At 38.9% G+C, this 23,785-nt stretch overlaps 1 pseudogene across 1 annotated transcript in view; it reads right to left on the minus strand.

Moving 5' to 3' along the window:
• Nucleotides 1–23,785, minus strand: part of Slco6c1l-ps1 (solute carrier organic anion transporter family member 6c1 like, pseudogene 1) — an 89,916-nt pseudogene that overhangs the window by 62,615 nt on the left and 3,516 nt on the right. The window contains exons 2-5 of the transcript XR_015628964.1: nucleotides 23,289–23,407; nucleotides 19,554–19,663; nucleotides 7,631–7,775; nucleotides 1,919–2,113 (exon numbers count right to left, since the gene is read on the minus strand). The product of XR_015628964.1 is annotated as a solute carrier organic anion transporter family member 6c1 like, pseudogene 1, transcript variant X2 (transcript). The remainder of the gene's footprint in view (nucleotides 1–1,918; nucleotides 2,114–7,630; nucleotides 7,776–19,553; nucleotides 19,664–23,288; nucleotides 23,408–23,785) is intronic.

A 23,785-nucleotide genomic window follows, 5' to 3' on the forward strand; every position in this document is an offset into this window, starting at 1 on the left:
GTTTGTTTGCTTGTTTTTCTCTCAAAGCAGGAATAATTCAAAGGCCCTCTTATGAGAATTGTCCCCTCATACCAGGAATAAATCAATATCAGTGTCTTTGTGAGGAAAATTATCGAAAGAGCCCAAGTTCTAGTACAGGAACGATGCAACTAGGACACGAAGCACTTCAGCTGGTGCTGATTAAATTTCCTAGGGCAGTGGACATTCAGTATACAGAGAACACTCTCCTCTCCTGCTCCCCAAATCAATGCTTAAATGAGGACTTAGCTTTTGAGGTAGAGTAACTAAAGGAACAACAATTGGATATTATCTTAAGTATTTGAACCTGCTCTCTAAGTTGCTTTCTGGGGACAACTAAATTTTGAACAAAAGCTAACACCTAAAACAGGGCAGCAAGATTGAGGCTTCTACATTAGCTGATCTCATGCATAAATTAACATATGAAGGACAGAGAGGCACTGAGAACAGAAACTGACCTACCTTGAGAGAAAGAATATAGAAGATCTGTGAATGTACAAACGATATAATGAATGTGACACTTGGCGTTACGTACTGGAGGATGGAGTTCAGGAAGCAGAAGTTGGAAGGCATGACACATGAAGAGTTTGGAAACAAAAATTAAAAAAAAGACAAAAAGCGGCATCAGACTCCCCAAAGGTTGGTCCAAGTTGACAAGGCCAACCTAAGATGCGATTTCATGCTCACCTCTTTGTGGTTTCATTTCTCTAATTCCATGACACCGGCAGGGGTGCCCTCAGCTCATGGTTGCTAGTCTGCTAGCAGTATGTCGCAGCTTCAACTCCTAACCACACTTCATTGTAACGGTATGGTTTCACTAATCTGTGCATTTTGATATGAAACAGCTTCCCAGGGACTAATGGCAGTGAATTCATTGCTATTTTCCTTGTGTGTATAATTATTATATGGCGAAATTCTGTCTCGAATGATATGTCCAGTTTTGTCATATGATTTGTTTTCTTATTACTAATAAAATCACTGCTGAGAGTTTTAAATGAACCACTATTAAGTGTTTTATGTGACCAGAAACAAGCCTCTTGTACATATTGTTTTCCCATGTCTTTTTACAATTTGTGGCTGATTTTTAAAATGAGTCCTTGAAAGCCAGACAGGGTGGTGCACAACTTTTATCGTAGGAAGGATATTATTAGAGGAAGAGGCAGGCGGAGCTCTCTGTGTTCGAAACCAGGCTGCTGTACATAGCCAATTCAAGGACAACCAGGTATTCATACCAGGTGAGACCCTGTCTGGAAAACCCAGAAAAGAAAAGATGTTGTTAAAGAGGCAGATTGAAATTTTCAAGTCAATTTTCTTCCTGGATTACTAGTGTTCTGTCATGTAAAAGAAATCCTTATCAAATTCAAGATCAAAACGGTTTTATTCATATTTTTAGAATACATTGTGCAATATTGTATTTATTCACCAAAGAGAACATACTTAATGCTTATAATTCAGCAGTCCAGTTTCTTATACTGTGTACAGGAAATCTTTGTTATGTCTCATTTTCCCTGTACTCTTTCAGCTAGAAGAAAACATTTTTATAAATTTTTGCATCAAAAATCAATTGATCATACCTTTCAGGTTTGTAACACATTATGTATCCACAAGAATCAATATAAATTTAATAATAAATTTAAAGAATTTCAGTTTCTGTAGTAATTTCTTTTTTTTTACACAATTTATAGCACACCCACAGATCTCTTACATAACTGGAGAACTATGTAAAACTAGATGTAGTTCTTGTGTTTTATTTTTAGTTGGATATGTACATTTCCCAGGAAAATCTTTGTAAGGAATGTAATTCTCTTCCCAGGTTATATAACTATATAGTTACTGAATATTGGTCTGAAAAATATCTCTTCACTTATGATTTAAAATGTAGTATAAAACTTATATTTACCCATCATAATCTTCATTGATTCCAGCAAATTTTGATGTTTCACACTCCACAAAAAATTTAATAGGAAAAGCACACTTGATACAATAGATGTCAGCAGTATAAATTTCAATTTGTTCTTACAAGAAATTTCCAATTTGTCAACAATTAAACCTCCAAGAAAACGGCCAATTATAACTCCTGGAACGATAATAAATCCTGAGGGAAAAAATATTATGATGTTAAAGGTTATCTGTTGAGAGTATAGAAAATGTACACACAAATATCATCCTTTCTATTCAAGTACAGATTTTCAACCAAACCAACAAATAAAAACACATAAAAGATGTGATATTTGAATACATCTGGACTGTATAATATATATAACCCCATGCATGGGGATGGAGACATAGTTCCACTGGATCCTGGGAATGATAGTAATGTTTAACACTTACACATTGAGTAACTAATGTAACCCAGGAGCATAGTCCATTCCACTTAAAGTTAGGAGATGTCTTACTGAGAGATATTACTGAGCCATTTCAATATATGTCCGACTTCAAGGTGCTTACTTGAAATAATAGACTTTTTCAAATGTCCTGTAAACAAGAATTGGATAAACCAACTCACTGAGATCTCTCATATATGGTCAATATGCACATTTTTACAAAACTTTGAGTACCCATGGTGATGCATGTTTTTTTCTATTGAGGCACAAGTATTCAGAAAGAGGGGAATCACAAGAAGAATATGAGCTGGGACAGGAGCAAAAAGGGGAAGAATAGAAAACTAACTTTAACGTAGTCAACTTACGCACCAATACAATCCAATAAGCTTCAAATGTAGGTCACTGTGTATAAAGGTAATGGAAAGACAACAAACACCAATAACGACACAGACACAAGAATAAATCATGCGATAATAAATACATGCAAATGAAATGCTTCATAAAAATGGAACAAGTGAAGAAAAGGGAGGAAATAAAGGTGATTTTTGAGAAAAATAAATGAACAAAATGTGGATAATATAACGAAACACACAACTGATAAAATAAAAATACAAGTTCACGTCCAAGGTGGTGCTAAAGGGACACTCAGGAATAGCTTTTTCTTTCCCGAACTCGAAACAAAATACTAGCGATAGAACTTGTCAGGGAAGTAAGAATCAGTGAGAACTGGAGTTTGCCCACATAGGAAATTAAACCTAGCGTGTCCCAGGTAGTAGGGAGAATGACAAAGCCAGGTGAGTAAGAAGGGTTTACTGTACCACAGACACTGTCTACATATTCATTGTACAGTGACACTTCCTAAGTGATGGTAAACCTAGAGCAGCGTATATTCCTCCTATGCTCATGTGGCCAGACAGGCTCACAGCTCTAGTATCAGTACTGACGTGCAGGGCGTTGCATACTTAACAATCTGGAGAGCATACACCCCAGTACAGTCACAGTGTTTGTCACATGTTAGACACAGCCTGGTTCTGCTCCCATTAGCTTCTTGACAACTGAGAAGAATTAGAATCATCTGAAAATGCATTCTCCTATTTTCACCCTAGTCATTGCAAATTTTATCTCTAGAGACCAAGAGAGATCTTAGCAAGAAAATCCGTTTTCACTTATGTTTTATTCTATTTAAATTTTAAGGCTGAATTTTCATTTCTTTTTATTTTTCTTACATTTATCTTCATTTAACTGAGTTTGCACTCTTCCCTTTTTTTTCTTTTCATGGCTTCCCTCTGTATTCTTTCTAAATCTATTTTTATCTTTTTAACATTTCTTTTTCTCTTTTTTTAAATGCTGGGAGTTTTCATATGTCCTGGGCAAGTTTCTTCATTAAGTGACATCTAGCCTTTCAATTAATTAGCTTTTCTATTTATCTATTTTTATTATTTTAAAAACCATTTCTACCTTTCTCTCCTCCATTGCACACACAAGAACTGAGGATCAACCCCAGGGTCCAGTATAAAATGAAATCGTGTGACCCTGAGCTATATTTACTGAAGAATTAATTTAGTTCAAATCACAACACAGTCCCGCTTGGACCTAGTGGGACTTTTACTTATTGAAATGGGGGGGGGGCGTATAATCCCACCTATTCACCAGTAGGAATGGGAAGGGGGTGGCTAAAGTTATGTTTCCGGGGCAAGTATTAACACAGTAGCAGTAGAGAGGAAAACAGAACACATCTCTCTCTATTTTCTACTGTATTCAAGGCTGCCTCAGGGCAGACTGCATTTGACTGGTAAGTCTGGTGATAACGTGTCAGTGTCATACAGTAAAAGCTATGATTCTAGTTGTCAATCATCATGATAATATACCTTCAGTCATTCCATGGACCTTTCAGCATACACGCAGTAACCTATATAAGATCTTTAGAGGTCCACAATTCTTAATAGTGTTCAATAGTCACTCCAGTAGGAGTCCCTGTTGGGCGTGCATACCACAACTTAGGATGCCTCTGCATCTCCTTGTTTGTCCAAATCTTTCAAGATTTGCAGAAATGATGATATACTCTTGATCTTGACATGCTAATCTCTATTGAAAAACCATGGTCACAAATAAAAACCCTATAAAGATATTGAATTAGAGAGTATTTTGACAATAAATACAACCTTATGCAAGGTGCTTGTTATTCTAAGTCCCACTTGCAGAAGAGTTCAACATAACATGAAGACTACCATAAAAAAGTAAATAGTTGTTCATGTGAACTCCTGTGGAAACCTCAAAATAAAATAAGATATGAAAAGCAGCAACATATAACACATGAACTGTGTGAGTGCATCATAGCTAGCCTTTCTAGTGCTGTGCAGAGACACCAAGACCATGACAACATCTTTTATAAGAAAATATTTAACCTGGGGTGGCTTAAAGTTTCAGAAGTTTAGTCCATTAATATCTTGGAAGGAACAAGGATGCATGAAAGCAGACAAGTTACTCAGCAGGCACTGAGATTTCTACATCTAGACCAGCAAGCGGCAGAAGTAAAAGTGACTAAGCCTATCTTGGTCTTATAAGACCTCAAAGCCCATGTCAGTGACTTACTCCCTTCCACAAGGCCACACCTACCCAATAAGGCCACAGCCCCTTATAGTACCACTTTCTATGGGCCAAGTATTCAAAGACATGGGGCCTGTGGGGCCATACCTATGCAAACAGCTACAGAGTGGATTGATGGAGAAAACTAAAAATAAGGGGAAACAACTCAATAAAGGTCTGAGAGTAAAGTATACAGAGCAGCCCCTCTTCTTTAGGCTCAGGCATCATTATTGAAGAGGAAGCAGAAGGAATAAGAGTCATCACAAAGAAACAGTGTCTTCTGAATATTCTAAGGCTGGGGCTCATATGGATGCACAATAGCTGTACAGAATTCACAAAACCTGTACAAGCCCAAATAAGAGAAATTCTAGCACAGAAATAGACGTTGGGCAACAAATTCATGCCTGAGCCATAGAGCTATTAGGAACTGTTAACTCTTTGGAGTAGAAGAGTGCATTTTCTTTTTCTTAAAATTCTACCTTAATGTGTCACCAGTTTTGTTTTAAGAGTTTACCTTGAGGTACCACCAGGCAGGTGGTCCTTGAACCACACACCTTTGTAACTGCTGGTTTAATGGACCCAGTCCTCTGAATAATCAAAAAATTTCTTCTAGGAGACAATGCAATGACAAAATGCAATACTGACTTACTATTGGATGCTTGACAAAGCCAATGCTTTGGTACAGAAGCCTGAAAACTCTGCAGACTGATAGTCTCATTTGGGGGTGGACAGAGGTCTTATTGCTGTGGATATCAAAATTGGCTCCCAGTCCATCCTTAGAAGCTAAGGGAGAGCATGTAATTGTTAATACATCCCTTACTTTGTGGCTGATACATCAAAGGACATGAAAAGACCAATATATGGGGGACACTGGATGGGGAAAAAGAAAACCTACTTATTAAATCTAATTTTATAATTTTTAAAATCTCTGCATAATAATGAATTAAAACTCCATGTACATAGACAGTGACATCTCTCTAGAAGTTAAGAAAAAAAGATATTTACCAATCCTACAATAGAGGGCTAATATCCAATATATGCAAAGAACTCAAGGCGTTAGACTCCAAAGAATCAAATAACCCTATTAAAAATGGGGTACAGAGCTAAACAACGAATTCTCAACTGAGGAATACTGAATGACTGAGAAGCACCTTAAGATGTTCAATATCTTAATTAATCATCAGGGAACTACAAATCAAAACAACCCTGAGATTCCACCTCACACCAGTCAGAATGGCTAAGATCAAAAACTCAGGTGACAGTAGATGCTGGCGAGGATGTGGAGAAAGAGGAACACTGCTCCATTGTTGGTGGGACTGCAAGCTGATACAACCACTCAGGAAATCAGTCTGGCGGTTCCTCAGAAAATTGGATATAGTACTGCCTAAGGATCCAGCTATACTATTTCTGGGCATATACCCAAAAGATGCTCCAACAAATAACAAGGACACATGCTCCACTATGTTCATAGCAGCCTTATTTATAATAACCAGAAGCTAGAAAAAACCCGGATGTCCTGTCACAAAGAAATGAATACAGAAAATGTACATTTACACAAGGGATGCTTCAGTCCTTCTTAGAAGTAGAGCCAAAATATTCATAGGAGGAAATACAGAGACAAAGTGTGGATCATAGACTGAAGGAAAGGCCATCCAGAGACTGTCCCACTTGTGGATCCAGCCCATATCCATATAGCCACCAAATCCGGACAATATTGCTGATGCCAAGAAGTGCGTGCTGACAGAGCCTAATATAGCTGTCTCCTGAGAGGCTCTGCCAGAGCATGACAAATACAGAGGCAGATGCTCACAGTCAACCATAGAATTGAGAACAAGATCCCATTGGAGGAGTTAGAGAAAGGACTGAAGGAGCTGAAGGGGTTTGCAACCCCATAAGAACAACAATACCAACAAACCAGAGCTCCCAGGGACTACACCACCATCCAAAGAGTACACACGGACAGACCCATGGCTTCCACTACATCCTCCCGCAGCAGATGACCTTGTTAGGCGCCAATGGGATGAGAAGTCCTTGGTCCTGCCAAGGTTCAATGCCCCACTGTAGAGGAAGTCAGGGTGCAGAGGCAGGAAGGAGTTGGGGGGCACCCTCACAGAAGCAAGGGAAGGGGGAATGGGATAGGGGGTTTATGGATGGGAAACCAGGAAAGGGAATAACATTGGAAATGTAAATTAAAAAATGCCCAATAAAATAAAAAAAGAGAAAAAAATACCACCACTTATTTACAATGTATTAAGATTAAATCAAGGTGAATGTGAAACATACAGTTTCTGGTGAAAGAAATAGAAAAAATAAGTAGGAAATGTGACTATTTTAGTAAAACATTGAGTACAGACACACAAGACGAAAGGTAGAGAAGAGCTTAAAAGAAGGATATGTTGTGGCTTGAGAAGAGTTGTTTCTTAAAGGGGAGGAGAAAGGAAAAATGGGCAGGTATGTAGATGGGGAGGCAGGAAGATAAAGATCATTGTGAAACTTTATGTGTTTAAAACATATATGTGGTGTTGGAGTGTTCCTATTTTTATAATTTTAGCAAAGTAGCACTCATACACTGCACTCTCTCTTCTACTTACATGACACGTGTATGTATATCTATATCTATATCTATATCTATATCTATATCTATATCACTTAAAATGCACATTTTGAAAATTGTAAAATCAATATAAGAGGAAGAATCATACCTGTGAGCCTAGTGGCAAGTTTCGACTTTATTAAATATTGACTTTGTAAATATTTGGGCAAAAAGTATGAAGATGACTTAAGTGTCATGGACTCTGTCACTTTGCAAATTGCCTCTGTCAGCACCAGTGGGTTCCTCAACAAACACTGAAAGAGAACAGATCATATCACGATGATTTTATCTCATCACATAAAGAGCTGTCTTACTATAGCTTAAACCTAAGGTATCTAAATATGAAAATAAAACTATAATTTTCTAATAGACACATTCCATAGGAGACTTGTAGTTTGGTTTCTCTCTATAGCAAATGTAGCTTTTATCTATGCATCTGGTCTCAGTGCCTTACTAGGCACTCTCATATTTTGCATTTATATATCTCAGCTGCTGAGTACTACCTAATTTTGCATCATGTGATATTACTGCATTTATTGGTTCCTATAGGCTTAACTCTCCAATGTTATAAACATATAATACATTATAATAAGAGCTTTATGTATGATTTCCTGTGGTATAGTAGTTTTAGAATTGAGTATCTTTGGAAGGGGTTTTTGATATGGGGTGCATGAATAATTTATTTTACGTTTTGCTCCAGATTTTCTTCAGTTTGTATCTTTATATAATAATACCTCTCTATCAGAGAATCCAGTTAGCTAATAAAGAATCCTATACTCTAAGATTCATCAGAACAATATTTATGGTTTGGCAGGCCCTTGCAGAGGGGAAAATCCCATCTTTAAGACACTGAGCAAGGGAAAGTTACAATTGAGTATTCTAATGCCTAGTTATTAATACAGCTAATATGAAAGCAAAGAAGTCTTTAGATAATTCCACCCCTCAGACTGTGAGCACCTTAGTCACCCCATGTACAACTCAGTAGGATAACCCTCATCTAAATTTTGCACTGATAATTAAAACAGTTTTAGTTCAGGCTACTAAGTTTTGTCATGGAGCAGTAGCATAGACTGGCATAGATCACGTAATTAGAAATGCCTGACAACCTTTGCTTGCATTGGTATACTTGCAGAGAAAGAAATCATGAAAGCACTCACAACCAACCTAGCTATAAGGAAAATGCCTGGAAATAAGTTTAACCTTGAAAATGATGCAGCTCTATGGTGATAATTGTAAAATGCTATTAAAGAAATGGAAGTAGATACATGCAAAAAGAAAATATCCCACACGATAACAACAGAATTAATACCAGGAAACAAAAATATTGATCTATATATTCAATGCAAACTTAACTAAAACACTAGTGATCATATTTTAGAACTACTAAAAATGTATTGAAATTTATAAGGTAGAAAACTGATGCCAATAACTTGAATTAATTTGTAACACAACAGAACTAGAAGGGTCAGGACAATTGATATGGGCACAACTATAGAGCCACAGTAGACAAAGAAGCATGACCCAAACAAAACTCACAGGGCACAGGAAGCCAAAGATAGAACTTTGTTGGTTCGGTCATTTGTAGCCTGGTGACTTTTGATAAATGATCAACAAGTACACATTGAAGAAGAAACAGTGTCCTCCGTGAATGAATGTTCACTTTCAGAAAACTGTAAATCCACTCGTCTTTCCTTCTGTAGAAAATGTCAGCTCACAGATGAATAAATTGTAAACCCAAGACCATAAACTCTGTCAGGTAACATGGAAGGTAGAGGCTACACTATATCAGCATCAGCAATGGTAATGTTTTTGTCTACGACTGCTAGAGAAATCACTGTAGATGGTCTCAAGTTAAATAAAAGATGATGATACAGCACAAGATCATCTGTCAGCTGAAAACCTGTCAGTCAATGTAATAGATCGAGACGTAACTCAATGCAACCATAGCCACTTTATTTTGACAAGGAAACCCCAAAACACAGATTGGAGAAGATAGTATCTTTAACAAATATTGCTGGAAAAACTGGACATCTATAAAGATTAAGAATCAAATTTGAACCTTCTCTTTCACCCTGCACAAAAATCAGGTACAGATGGATCAAAGGCCAACTCCGGTATTATACCTGAATCTCTGAAAGGACTAGTGGTAAAAATAAGGAGTACGTTTAAAGATAGAGACAGGTATTTTTTTTTGTTTGTGTCTGGGCCACCTATTTATTTATTTATTTATTTATTTATTTATTATTTTACTAATTTAAACAGATACAATTTTATTTAAAATAAATACTGTTCTATTTACAATGTTATGTATTTAGCAATTTTTAAAATTTTATTTTTCTTGGATATTTTATGTATTTACATTTCAAATGGTATCCCCTTTCCCCCCTCTCCCATACTCCCTCCCTGGGCCACCCAATTACACTCCAAGCTCTGCTCTGTCACTGCAAGCTTTGTATCTTCTTACAATTCCTTAATCAAAGAAAATCACTCAGCTAAATACAGGATTAACTGGACCATGTTATCAGGTTACTAATGGCTAAGCTAATTTTCCTTTATGGATAACTTTCTATTGTAACTTTCTGGAATTTTGTAATTACCAGAAGTAAATGGTCATTTTAAAAGTGAAGCACAGTAAAACATTAATAGTTAAATTTTAGTTTTAATTATTGGGAGGAGAATGATATTATTTTAAATAATGCCTGGCCTCCAGTTTTAATGAGGCATGAAGTAAGGATTTCGGGAATATTCTCTGAAAGTTCTCTCAATTCAGCCTGTGTTGCTGCAGGTGCTGGAGAATGCCACATTCATCTTCCAAATTATCCTGTTTCACATGGGACATTCTATTGAAGAGCCACTCATTTTCTTCTCTACTCACACAATTTCTGACACTTGGTAGTCGACACTTTGGTATAGTAAGGCATACAAACAATAAATGTATTAATTTGTCATTCCTGGGCAATCATGATCTTTTTTATTTAATTTATTTAATACTTAATAATAATTCTTTGGTTTCCGGGCAAACATCCCCCTCCCCCCTCCCCTTCCTTATGGGTGTTCCCCTCCCAACCCTCCCCCCATTGCCGCCCTCCCCCCAACAGTCTAGTTCACTGGGGGTTCAGTCTTAGCAGGACCCAAGGCTTCCCCTTCCACTGGTGATCTTACTAGGATATTCATTGCTACCTATGAGGTCAGAGTCCAGGGTCAGTCCATGTATAGTCTTTAGGTAGTAGCTTAGTCCCTGGAAGCTCTGGTTGCTTGGCATTGTTGTACCTATGGGGTCACGAGCCCCTTCAAGCTCTTCCAGATCTTTCTCTGATTCCTTCAACGGGGGTCCTATTCTCAGTTCAGTGGTTTGCTGCTGGCATTCGCCTCTGTATTTGCTGTATTCTGCCTGTGTCTCTCAGGAGCGATCTACATCTGGCTCCTGTCGGTCTGCACTTCTTTGCTTCATCCATCTTGTCTAATTGGGTGGCTGTATATGTATGGGCCACATGTGGGGCAGGCTCTGAATGGGTGTTCCTTCAGTCTCTGTTTTAATCTTTGCCTCTCTATTCCGTGCCAAGGGTATTCTTGTTCCCCTTTTAGAGAAGGAGTGAAGCATTCACATTTTGATCATCCATCTTGAGTTTCATTTGTTCTAGGCATCTAGGGTAATTCAAGCATTTGGGCTAATAGCCACTTATCAGTGAGTGCATACCATGTATGTCTTTCTGTGATTGGGTTAGCTCACTCAGGATGATATTTTCCAATTCCAACCATTTGCCTATGAATTTCATAAAGTCGTTGTTTTTGATAGCTGAGTAATATTCCATTGTGTAGATGTACCACATTTTCTGTATCCATTCCTCTGTTGAAGGGCATCTGGGTTCTTTCCAGCTTCTGGCTATTATAAATAAGGCTGCGATGAACATAGTGGAGCATGTGTCTTTTTTATATGTTGGGGCATCTTTTGGGTATATGCCCAAGAGAGGTATAGCTGGATCCTCAGGCAGTTCAATGTCCAATTTTCTGAGGAACCTCCAGACTGATATCCAGAATGGTTGTACCAGTCTGCAATCCCACCAACAATGGAGGAGTGTTCCTCTTTCTCTGCATCCTTGCCAGCATCTGCTGTCACCTGAGTTTTTGATCTTAGCCATTCTCACTGGTGTGAGGTGAAAAAAGAGACAGGTATTTTAAATTATGATTTCAGTGACTTGAGAAATAACGTGAATATCGGTGATGTGGATTCTTAAAAGATCAAAATGCTTTTATGAAAAGGTACCATTATTAAAAATTAAAAGCCTACTAAATGGAAAAAAAATTCTTCTCTGCTGTATATGTGACAGCTGGTCAGAATATACAAAGAACAAAATAAACCTAAAAAAGCAAACAATCCCATTAACAAATGGTCTAGGGAGCTCAAATGAGATTTACCTAAAGTGAAAGCTTTCACCCACCCTCATCACCAGCACTATAGTGACCTTTCTTCACTGTCTCACTACAAACCTACATGTTCCTCAGTAGAAATATGCCTAAGGGATATGTAACAACATTTACACAATGATGTATTATGTATGCATCTGTTAAAAAATGACATCATGAAATTAGCAAACAAATGGAAAGAAGTAGAAAAATATCATCCTGGGTGAGGTAACCCAGACTCAGAAAGATAAATATAGCTATGAATTGCTTATATGCAGAGATTAATTATTAAGTAATTGATAGATAAACTATACTCCTTATATACAGAGATGTTGTGTGTCGCGCCCACCTCGTCCGGCAAGGAAGACGCAACACGGTTGGATTCTTCTCAACAGCCTTTACTGCAGGACACCTTCTTTGTTGATACAGGGAGGCAGCAGCAGCCAGCCCTAAGTGTTACAGCTCCAAGTGTTACAGCTCCAAGTGTTACAGCTTTAAGTGTTACCGCGCTGAGCGGCTTTGCAGTTCGGCTTATATACACAACAATATGCTAATCTTCTTTCAGGGATTGGTGGGGCACGAGTCACCCCACTGCCATCCCAGCTACTTGTCCTCCAGAGATTGGCGCAGCATGAACTCCCATTTAGCATAGTACCGCCCCAGCCAGAGTGACGTCAGGTGCAAAACCCCATACATGCTCAGTACTGTTGTTAGGAGGGCGCCAGATTCACCTCATTATCATACAGCTGCCGCGCCGCTCCCTACATCTCCCCCTTTTTTGTTCAATAAAATGACTGGTCTAGATCTGGGTGTCACGTCAATCTTGTCATTACTCCTGTCTTAGGTCATTCCTGACGATGACTCGGCCTTACCCGTCGTTGGGTCACCCTATCGCCACCAGGCCCCGTGTCTTAGGTTGGTCCGAGCTCGAGGAAAGTTGCCCGTCCCTGGATACAATGACCCCACATGACTGTGACAAAAATGATCTAGGGCGAACTCTTAATCTTTCAAAGAGGCCAGCCATATATTGGGAGAAGCACCATTGTCAATGGTGGTCATAGCCTGGTAAACAACCGCTTTGTGTCTGGCATGTTCCCTTTTTAAATGGCCAGTAAGTCAGAGACATACTCCGCATCCCAGGAGGACAATATCTCCCCAGGCAAACATGTCCGCCCACTCCTTAAAAAAGGAGAAAGCATTGGTAACCCATGAGGTAAAGTCTTCAATTGTGATGGGGTCCAGCCTAGTGCTGTTGAGGACAGCAATCTGCATCAGCAATTGTCTGGATAGTTGCTCTGTTTTCATGGACCAGTTTCCTTTCAGATAATTTGAGATTTCTTTGCTCTGTTGAGAATGCTGAGAAAAGTTGGCTTGCAAAGGAGTAATGCATAAACCTCTTAGGGAGGAAACGCAAGACAGCTGTGTCATATGATACAGTGCTTCAATTTGTTCTTGAACTAAATCTATCCTTTGATTGGCTAATAGAAGGCCAGATGCCAAATGAGTATTAAATTCTTCTTGTATCTCTAGCGCCATTGCAGTTCTTTCTACAATCTGATTGACAGTCTCAGCCGTTTGTATTTGATTGGTCATAGCGATTGCAGCTGTGGTAGCTGCGGCAGCAGACAGCACGATGGCTGAAATTATGGCTGCCATAATTCCAAAATCTCTTTTGGTTCTCAGCAAATTAAGAATAGGGGAACTATCTGGGTTTGCCTCTACTGGGATTGGCACAAAGGAGGGAATCTTGACCATCACTGCGGTGTCATTGTTGCCATCCCAGCATTCAGCTAAATAGCAGACTACATCAGAGTTATTACAATTTAAAACACCATTGCTGACATTAGTGCTTATCAGAAAGAAAAAAGGTGATCTAACACATACTGAAGTACTAGTGGCAGTATTATGTTCCAAGAGGTTATTATATTGAATATTGGTCAACCTGGTATCATTTTTTTGTGGTAGCTGAAACATTATACAGCGTGAAGTTCTCACCCATCAACCTAGCAAAGGGGGTCAGGGATGTATATGTCCCTTGCTCATTGGACAGCACCCATTGAAACCAAGGCCAGAGATTATGCTTGCCAGTCTTATTCTCCCCCCAATCATACTGTACATGGTCAAGAGGAGGGGAAAATTCAAATCCCGGTAGGAATTGTTTTGTTCTATGGAATGGACTCTGACATGGGGTAAAATTAGGTGGAAACTCTTGATGCGGGGGGCGAGCGGGTAAGACTCTACGACGGGTAGAGCTATTCTGTGCATAGTTACCTTGCCCTGGGCGTGATGGAACACTACAATTATGCATCACAATTAGTGTTGTAATGTTCAGATCAGCAGAACTATCGACTGACGTGTCCTCGCTGGGTGAAGAGACTCCCTGGGCAATTTGACTCAAAGCAGTCAGGATGATCCCGGTGCTCATTGCACTGTCACTTATAGGATTCAACCAATTAGCTAATGTGGCTCTACGTAACCAAATACAGGGCAGGGAAGAGTCTTTAATGGTAAAACATAAGGTATGCAACAGAGAAACGTTAGTGGCGGCATACCGTTGGGGCATTTCTCCAGTTGGCACTATACAAGGAACATCACGCAAACAGGAGGTAGAGAAAAAGGTTGGCAAAACAGTAGAATTGCTATGAACTGGCATGGGTACTGGCCAGGATCTGGCAATAGCCCACAGGGTGATCGAATTAACCTGTATTATCATTCCCAGTAGCAATAGCAGGGTTCGTAGTCTCATCTTCAGGAAGAGCAGAAGGCAATTTTCGAGTCAAGCACTCAGGTACCCAAATTGGATTTTCTTGATTCTGCGGAAAAACACAAACAGCTCCCCTAGATCTCGAGATCACGGCCACGCCATTTATCGGTTAAGACATCCTTCCACTTTACTTCTACATTAGTTATAGGTGTAGTAGCAGCATGGCGATCCGCAGCAGAGCGGCCATGAGCATCCAAAACTAAGAAATTTAGAGTAAAAAGAGCTAAAGAAAGTTGTTCTTTTGGTGTTCAGCTGCTGGCAATTCCCTCTTTTTGTTTTTTTATCAGCTCTTTTAAGGTACGATGTACTCTTTCCACAATTCCTTGACCTTGGGGATTGTATGGCAATCCTGTAGTATGTTTGACCTGCATTGTCTGGCAAAATGCCTGAAAAGACTTTGCAGTGTAGGCAGGCCCGTTGTCCGTCTTGAGACTATCAGGCTTTCCCCAGGCTGCCCATGCCTCTAAGCAATGGCTAATGGCATTACGAGCCTTTTCACCAGTCATCAGAGTAGCATGTATAATACCAGAACATGTATCAACAGAAACATGAGCATATTTTAAATTTCCAAATTGTGATATGTGTGTGACATCCATCTGCCAAAGTTTTAGCGGGATCAGACCATGAGGGCTAATCCCTACATGAGGAGGGTGGTGAAATTGAACACCATTTTGGCAACGTAACACCACATCACGAGCTGCAGCTCTAGAGAATTTAAATTTTTGTTGAAGAGTAAAGGCAGGTACATGAAACTTTTGATGAAATTCTCTAGCGAGGTCAAACGGAGCAGCATGAAAAATAAACTCTCTACGAGTACTAGCATCCACCAGGGCGTTATTACTAGTCATGGGACCAGGCAAATTAGTATGAGCTCGAATATGTTGTATGAAAAATTTATTTTTTCTGGCCCAAATCAAATTTTGTAATTCTAAAAGAATTTGACATACAGTACTAGTCAACCGAATTGGCCCTGCAATTTCAAGTGAGCGCACCTCATTAACCACATAAGCAGAGTCAGAAATTAAATTAAAAGAATCATGAAATCTTTTGAAAACTTCCAATACAATTTTACATTCTGTAATTTGGGGGGTACCTGGACTATATTGAATTAATACTGGTTCTTGAGAATCAACCATATAGGCACCTACACCTGTTTTGGAGCCATCTGTATAAATATCTAACGCTCCAGACAAAGGCTCTGAGGCAGTGATCTTAGGAAAGATCACTGGATGTTCAGTAAAAAATTGTAGCAACGGATCCTTAGGATAATGATTGTCAAACTCTCCATCGAAACTACAGCGCAATACGGCCCAATCATCTATCAATGCACACAATGTTTCTACCTGAGCAGTTGTATATGGTATAATAATTTTCTTTGGTGAAATACCAAAATGCTGAATGCAAGATTTAACGCCTAATACAGCAAGCTGTGCAACAGCAGAAGGGTAATATTCAAGGGTTTTATTAGGAGAAATATGGGGATAAATCCAAAGAAGTGGACCTTGTTGCCATAATACTCCTGTAGGTTGACAAAAAGTTCTCAGTATACACAAAAGCAGATCTTCCTCTTCCTTGTACCTTTTTAGTATTGCCTTTTCTAGTCTTTCTTCTACTTTCCTCAAGGATAATCGTGCTTCCTTGGTTAAAACACGGGGTGAAGTAAGCTGAGAATCCCCTTTCAGGATCTCATAAAGTGGTTGTAAATCTACATTGGGCATTTTAATATAGGGTCGAATCCAATTTATGCTTCCTAGTAATTTTTGAAAGTCATTTAATGTTTTTAAATGGTCTTTTTGTAATTCAATTTTTTGAGGAGAAATACTATGAGGAGTGATTTTTGTTCCTAAATATTCTCCCATTTGGCCCATTTGAACCTTTTCAGGTGCTATGAACAATTGATTGTTTTTAAGCACCTTAACCACTTTTGTATAGGCCGCTTCTAGGGCGGCTAGTATAAACATTTAGCCAGCCCCCTGGGGAGCTTGTCCAGCCAACTTAGGCTTCTAGCTACAGATGCTGGCCCTAAAAGTCAATTGGAACTTTTTATTTATTTGTTCCTTTCTTGAAAGGAGTTAAAGCTACATCAATGGGTGAATCAACCAGCATTTAAAGTTTTAACCATTTTTTTTTCTTTTAAACATGAAACACAAAACATTCAAGCAACAAGAAGCAAAACCCAGACATAAATTGACATCCACAGCTTGGTGCACCACGGACAAACAATAGACACAGAGGAAAAGAACTAGATGGTGTTCCACCAAAGGGACCCAGACATCCTACCTAAAGAACCCAGAACCAGAAATAAGCACTTCTCCAATAGGAGCCAGCAAGGAGGCAAGACGTCTCCCACCTCCTTCTGTTCCCAGGAGAGCTCCAAAAAGTTTAAGCTCATTTCCTTCTTCTGCCAAAGCATCTGTGGAGAGTTCGGGAGGACTGTTTTTCTCAACCCCATTTTCTGTCTTGTCTAGGGTGTAAACTGTCTCTAGTCAGGGTCCAAAGACTAAAAGCATCTATGAGAATCAACTTTGTTTCTCTAGATTTTAACATAACTCTAAAAGAACACATACACAAAAACATTTTACCATTATTACCTTGTCCCCTTTTGACCACTACCACTACCCCAAATCTTTATCTTTGCACATGCTTTCAATTTCTGTGATCCTTCTGAATTCCGCTTACTGGGGCCTTTAAAATCTGTATCCACCACCTGAGTTCCCATTCGAGGGGTCAATATGAGTCTGGTGGTGGAACTGAGGTCGAGTTCTGTGCTTCCTTTTGTTGCTCAGCGGGAGGCCCCAGACCCGATGGTTCTGCCTTTAGTTTCACTTTCTCTAAGCTGTCAGTGATGCTTTCTAGATTGTCTGACATTTCTAAGGTCAAGGCTTTTAAAGAAGAATATATCTTATTTGTTTCCTGGTCCTGATTATCCTCTTTTTTTTATCTCTGCCTTCTCTCTGTTCCTTTTATCTCCTTTTCTTTTCTTTTCTTTCTTTGGGACCTTTTCTCCCTCTGACATACTTTCTTGATGCTCTGCAAGGACCCTCTGACCTGTCCTAACTGCTCTAACGGCTTCCCACACAAAGAAAAAAATAAACAAAATTACAAGCCTTACCCACAAAGGATCCATTGGAAACAACATTGCTGCAGACTGCAGACCTTTTAGCCTCTAAACCAAGGCTTCCATTGTCTCTGCTCACCTCCAGAGAACTTTATCGTCCCTTACCGGGAACTTTTCCGACGACGCTCGTCCTGAAGCTAAAGAGTTCTGAGATCCACAAGGATGTCCTCGTCCCCCGTACAGGCCACCACTTTGTCGCGCCCACCTCGTCCGGCAAGGAAGACGCAACACGGTTGGATTCTTCTCAACAGCCTTTACTGCAGGACACCTTCTATGTTGATACAGGGAGGCGGCAGCAGCCAGCCCTAAGTGTTACAGCTCCAAGTGTTACAGCTCCAAGTGTTACAGCTTTAAGTGTTACCACGCTGAGCGGCTTTGCAGCTCGGCTTATATACACAACAGTATGCTAATCTTCTTTCAGGGATTGGTGGGGCACGAGTCACCCCACTGCCATCCCAGCTACTTGTCCTCCAGAGATTGGCGCAGCATGAACTCCCATGTAGCATAGTACCGCCCCAGCCAGAGTGACTTCAGGTGCAAAACCCCACACATGCTCAGTACTGTTGTTAGGAGGGCGCCAGATTCACCTCATTATCATACAGCTGCCGCGCCGCTCCCTACAGTTGTGTATAGAGGAAGGGACTATGGGTGATAGAAATAGCTAATAAATTCTTTAAAATCAATAGGGGCCTTGTCTGTAGTGAAGGTTATTTCTCTTGCTTTAGTGTTCCTTAATGGCTTGTAGCTCTTTCTATAGTTGAGACAAAGGGGGTTAGGATACATGGAGAGAAAAAGAGTAAAGAATGATAAAGAGGAAAAAGCCATATTATATTTTAATTTGAAAATAAAAATTCTGTTAAAATGAATAGGTTGGTTTTATTAGAACAATGAGCAATGAAACAACAAATACCTTCAGGAAAGAAAAAAATAATGTAGAAGATAGAGATATAATTCTAATGTGAATTAGGAAAATTCAGTTGACATTATTTTGAAGACTTTTGAAAGTTTTATTCACAGTGTTCATTCTCTAAAAATCAATGAAATGTATCTGTGAAAATTACAACCATGCGATTTGTTATGCCAGAAAGAATGTTAAAAGAAGAAAAAATATTCAGAGTAGGAATAGATTATTATAAGGGGCTACCTATGCATACCTATGATATCTGATACAATGGTAGTCCTTTTTATCATACACAGAAACAAAGGTTCTTGTTTTAAATATTGTGATTTTATTCGTGTGTGTGAATGGGGGTAATATGTGTTGACACATAAAGTTCTTCCAATTCATGTAATTTTGTTAAATGTCCTAGTTATTTCTTAAGAGTGATGGCTCTCTGACTCAGGCAGAAAACCAGTAGCCCATGACCTTGCAGGTACCTTTTTTAAAAATTTGAACATTTTATTCATTTGCATTTCAAATGTTATCCTTTTTCCCAGTTTCCCCTCCAGAAATCCCCTATCCCATTTCCCCTCCCCCTGGAAAAAAAAGAGAGAGAGTAAACACAAAATCAAACCAATTAAAAATAAATAAAAATAATAGTTGGGTATCATCGTCTCTAGCACTAGAAGTATCTTTAGCAATATCAAATAAAGGGGATATTTCTTTCCATTATAATGAAAATGTCTAATTTAACTAAGAGACACTAAACTTTCACCTGAATTTAAATCATTTTGTCATAGTCTTAAATCTATTAAAATTACATGGGTCAACTTAAATACTTTGTTAACAAAAATATTTTACTTTACCCAAATAGCATGAAGAAAATCCTTCACATGAGGTCCAATTTCCTTATCTTTCAGTCTCCTGTCAATGGTGGGAGGTTCCTTTCTTTTCGCAAATCTTAACTTGTGTGCACCTATAAGTCACAAGGAAAATAATCTTTCCTTATCTGCCAGTCAATATGATAATATACTTAAGTAACCCTAAAAATTTCTCCAGAAAACTACTACAATTGATAAGCAACTTGAGCAAAGTGGCTGGATATAAAATTCACTCAAAGAAGTCAATAGTCTTCCTCTACTCAAAGGATAAACAGGCTGAGAAAGAAATTAGGGAAATGACACACTTCACAATAGCCACAAATAATAGAAAATACCTTGGTGTGACTCTATCCAAGCAAGTGAGAGATCTGTATGAGAAGAACTTCAAGTCTCTGGAGAAAGAAATTGAAGATCTCAGAAGATGGAAAGACCTCCCATGCTCATGGAATGGCAGGATTAATATAGGAAAAATGGCCGTGTTGCTAAAAGCAAACTACAGATTTGATGCAATCCCCATCAAAATTCTAATTCAATTCTTCACAAAACTAGTAAGAGCAACCAGCAAATTCATTTGGAAAAGCAAAAACCCAAGACAGTGAAAACTATTCTCAACAATAAAAGAACTTCTGGGACAATCACCATCCCTGATCTCAAGCAGTATTACAGAGCAATCATGATTAAAAACTGCATGGTACTGGTGCAGAGACAGACAGATAGATAAATGAAATAGAATGACCCAGAAATGAACTCACACACCTATGGTCACTTGATCTTTGACAAAGAAGCTAAAACCATCCAGTGGGGGAAAAAAGCATTTTCAACAAGTGGTGCTGGTTCAACTGGAGGTCAGCATGTAGAAGAATGTAAATTGACCCATTCTTATCTCCTTGTACAAAACTCAAGTCCAAGTGGATCAAAGACCTCCACATAAAACCAAATACACTGAAACTAATGGAAGAGAAAGTGGGGAAGAGCCTCAAACACACATGCACAGGGGAAAATTTCCAGAACAGAACACGAGTGGCTTATGCTCTAAGATCAAGATTCGACAAACTGAACCTCATAAAATAACAACGCTTTTGTCAGGCAAAGGACACTGTCAATAGGATAAAATGGCAACCAGAAGATCAGAAAAAGTTCTTTACCTATCCTATATCTGATAGACGGCTAATATCCAATATATACATAGAACTCCAAAGTTGGACTCTGAAGAATCAAATAACCCTATTAAAAATGGGGTACAGAACTAAACAAAGAATTCTTAGTTGAGGAATACTGAATGACTGAAAAGCACCTAAAGAAATGTTCAAGATCCTTAGTCATCAGGGAAATGCAAATCAAAACAACCCTGAGATTACACTTCAAATCAGTCAGAATGACAAAGATCAAAAACACGAGTGACAACAGATGCTAGCAAGGATGCGGAGAAAGAGGAAGACTCCTGCACTGTTGGTGGGATCACAAGCTTGTACAACCATTCTAGAAATCAGTCTGGAGGTTCCTCAGAAAATTGGATATACTACCACCTGAGGACCCAGCTATACCATTTCTGAGCATATACCCAAAAGATGCTCCAATATATAACAAGGACACATGTTCTACTATGTTCATATCAGCCTCATTTATAATAGCCAGAAGCTGGAAAGAACCTAGATGTGCTTCAACAGAGGATGGATACAGAAAATGTGATACATTTACACAATAGAGTACTGCTCAACTATTAAAAACAATGACTAGATGAAATTCTTAGGCAAATTAGTGGAACTAAAAAATATCATCTTGAGTGAGGTAACCCAGTCACAAAAGAACACGCATGGTATGTACTCACTGATAAGTGGATATTGGCCCAAAAGCTTGGAATGCTTAGGGAAAAAATTCACAGATCATGTGAAGCTGAAGAAGACCAAAGTGTGGATGCTTCATTTTTTCTTGGAAGGTGCAACAAAATACTCACAGGAGTGAATTCAGGAGCAAAGAGTGGAGCAGGGACTGGAGAAAAGGTCATCCCACCTGGGGATATATCTCATATGCAGTCACCAAACCTAGGCACTATTACTGATGCCAAGAAGTGTTTGCTGACAGGACCAGATATAGGTGTCTCCTGAGAGGCTCTGCCATAGCCCTTCTGATACAGATGAAAATGCTTGCAGGTAACCCCTGGAAAGAAAAAGGGGTCTCCAATGGAGGAGTTAGAGAAAAGCCTGAAGGAGCCAAAGAGATTTGCAGCCTCACAGGAAGAACAACAATATCAACCAACCAGGCCCCACCAGAGCTCCCAGGGACTAAGCCAGCAACCAATGAGTCCACATGGAGGGACGCATGACTTCAGCTACATATGTAGCAGAGGATGGCCTTGTCTGGCATCAATAGCAAGAAAAGCCCTGGGTTCTGTGAAGGCTCATTTCCACACGTAGGGGAATGCCAGGGTGTCGAGGTGTCAGTGGGTGAGTTGGAGTGGGAGCACCCTCATAGAAGCAGAGGGAGGGGTGGTATGGGAGAGGGGAGAAAGGGGAAAAAAAGAAAATATACTACATGGATTTGTACACATTATAATAATCCCATCTTGTCATGGAATGGCAAGTGAGTTATGATAAACACACTAACACCAATGTATGTTTTAGAAATCAAATTCTTCAACAACTGTTATACTTTGCAAAACATAGTTATTTGAAAATGAAAATTTCTTACATTTGACCATAATGTACGTTTCTCAACTGCTGAAAGTGTGGTATCTATGGCTGAATTAATTTATAATTTAATGTAGAATTGAAAAGCCATATTCAATAAAAAAACATTTGATGCCACAGCTCAAAAATGGCACCTCCCAGAACAACTTTTATGCATCACAAAGCATTTTCTGGTAATAAATTCCACTGTTAACTTAGATCTTCTAGGCAGGTTTTAAACCATGTTGTGAGTAGTAAAGTAAGAGAAATGAAGGTTTCACTTTTCTTGGATAATATCTCATTGGCACTTTCTTAATGACAGCTATGCTAGGTGGTGAGAGATTGAATATCAAACTGTTTCAATTAGCATTTCTCTGATTGCTAGAGCTGTTAAACACTTATTTTAAACATTTTAGGGTAGCATATGAAGTGGTTGACTTCATGACTGTATTTTCATGTGTATATGTCGTCATACTCTCTTCTTATTTGTTCCCTTTCCCTATTGCTCTCCCACATGTCATGACCACCCAATCCTGTTCATTCCTTTCCCTGTCTCAAGTTCTGCTCATGTATTATCTGTATTTCATTGCTGTCTATCCAGCTTCTCTTATGCTGTCTTCAGACTGTTACTTCATTACTTCTCTAGTTGTCACACCCACAGAGAGACAGAGAAAGACAGAGACAGAGACAGAGGCAGAGACAGAGACAGAGGCAGAGACAGAAAGAGTGACAGAGAGATTCATTCTTCAAGTTTAGTTACACTAGAGAATCTGACTAACAGTCAAGGATAAATAGATTTCAGTGTCCTTCATTTTTAAAAGACACCTATGCACTTTCAAGAAAAAGAGGATTATTAAAAAGAAACAAGGAGCAACACAAATATATACTAAATGACCTTCTTATATATACTATTTGGATGTGATATTGCTTGATGTGGTAAAAACAGCAAGCTTATGATGCTATTTCTATGTAATAGAGCCATACCTATTGCTCTATACCTATGGGAACTGAGGGTAAAAGTTACTGTAACTAATTGTATTCTTTTTATACTCACCAGGTAAACTAGTTGGAAAGCAGAACAGTGGCAAAGATGTACAAAACGAGATTGCACCAACAAACAAAAAATATTTCCCCCAACGACGCTGCTGCTGTCGAAAGCCGTTAAGAGTTTTACTTTAATGGAGAAAGATAAAACATTTCAATTAGGAGCACTTACAGAACAAATCATAATTTGTTGGGAGGGCGGGAGAGTTTTCTGTTAATTCGCATTCGTTTGTAATCTGTCACTATTAGTTTGGGGGCTTTGCTGACAAAAGCTGGTTGTTAGTATTCAATGTTACTGTTTTGTTTTTCCTCCCATCAGAGTCTCACTTCCCCACTTCCCTTTTCAGTTACATGACTCAGGTAGCAGACAGAGTCTTGCTTGTTCCTCTTTAAATTTTCTCCATTTTAATCTGTGCCTCTGCAGAACCAAGTCTTGCTTCTTTTTCTGGCTCCTTTAAATCTTGCACCTCTGTAGCAAGAAACCTTGCACTTTAGGTTGCATGACTT

Source organism: Rattus norvegicus, chromosome 9 (genome assembly GCF_021556685.1).
Source record: "Rattus norvegicus strain SHRSP/BbbUtx chromosome 9, alternate assembly SHRSP_T2T, whole genome shotgun sequence".
Lineage (NCBI taxonomy): Eukaryota > Metazoa > Chordata > Mammalia > Rodentia > Muridae > Rattus > Rattus norvegicus.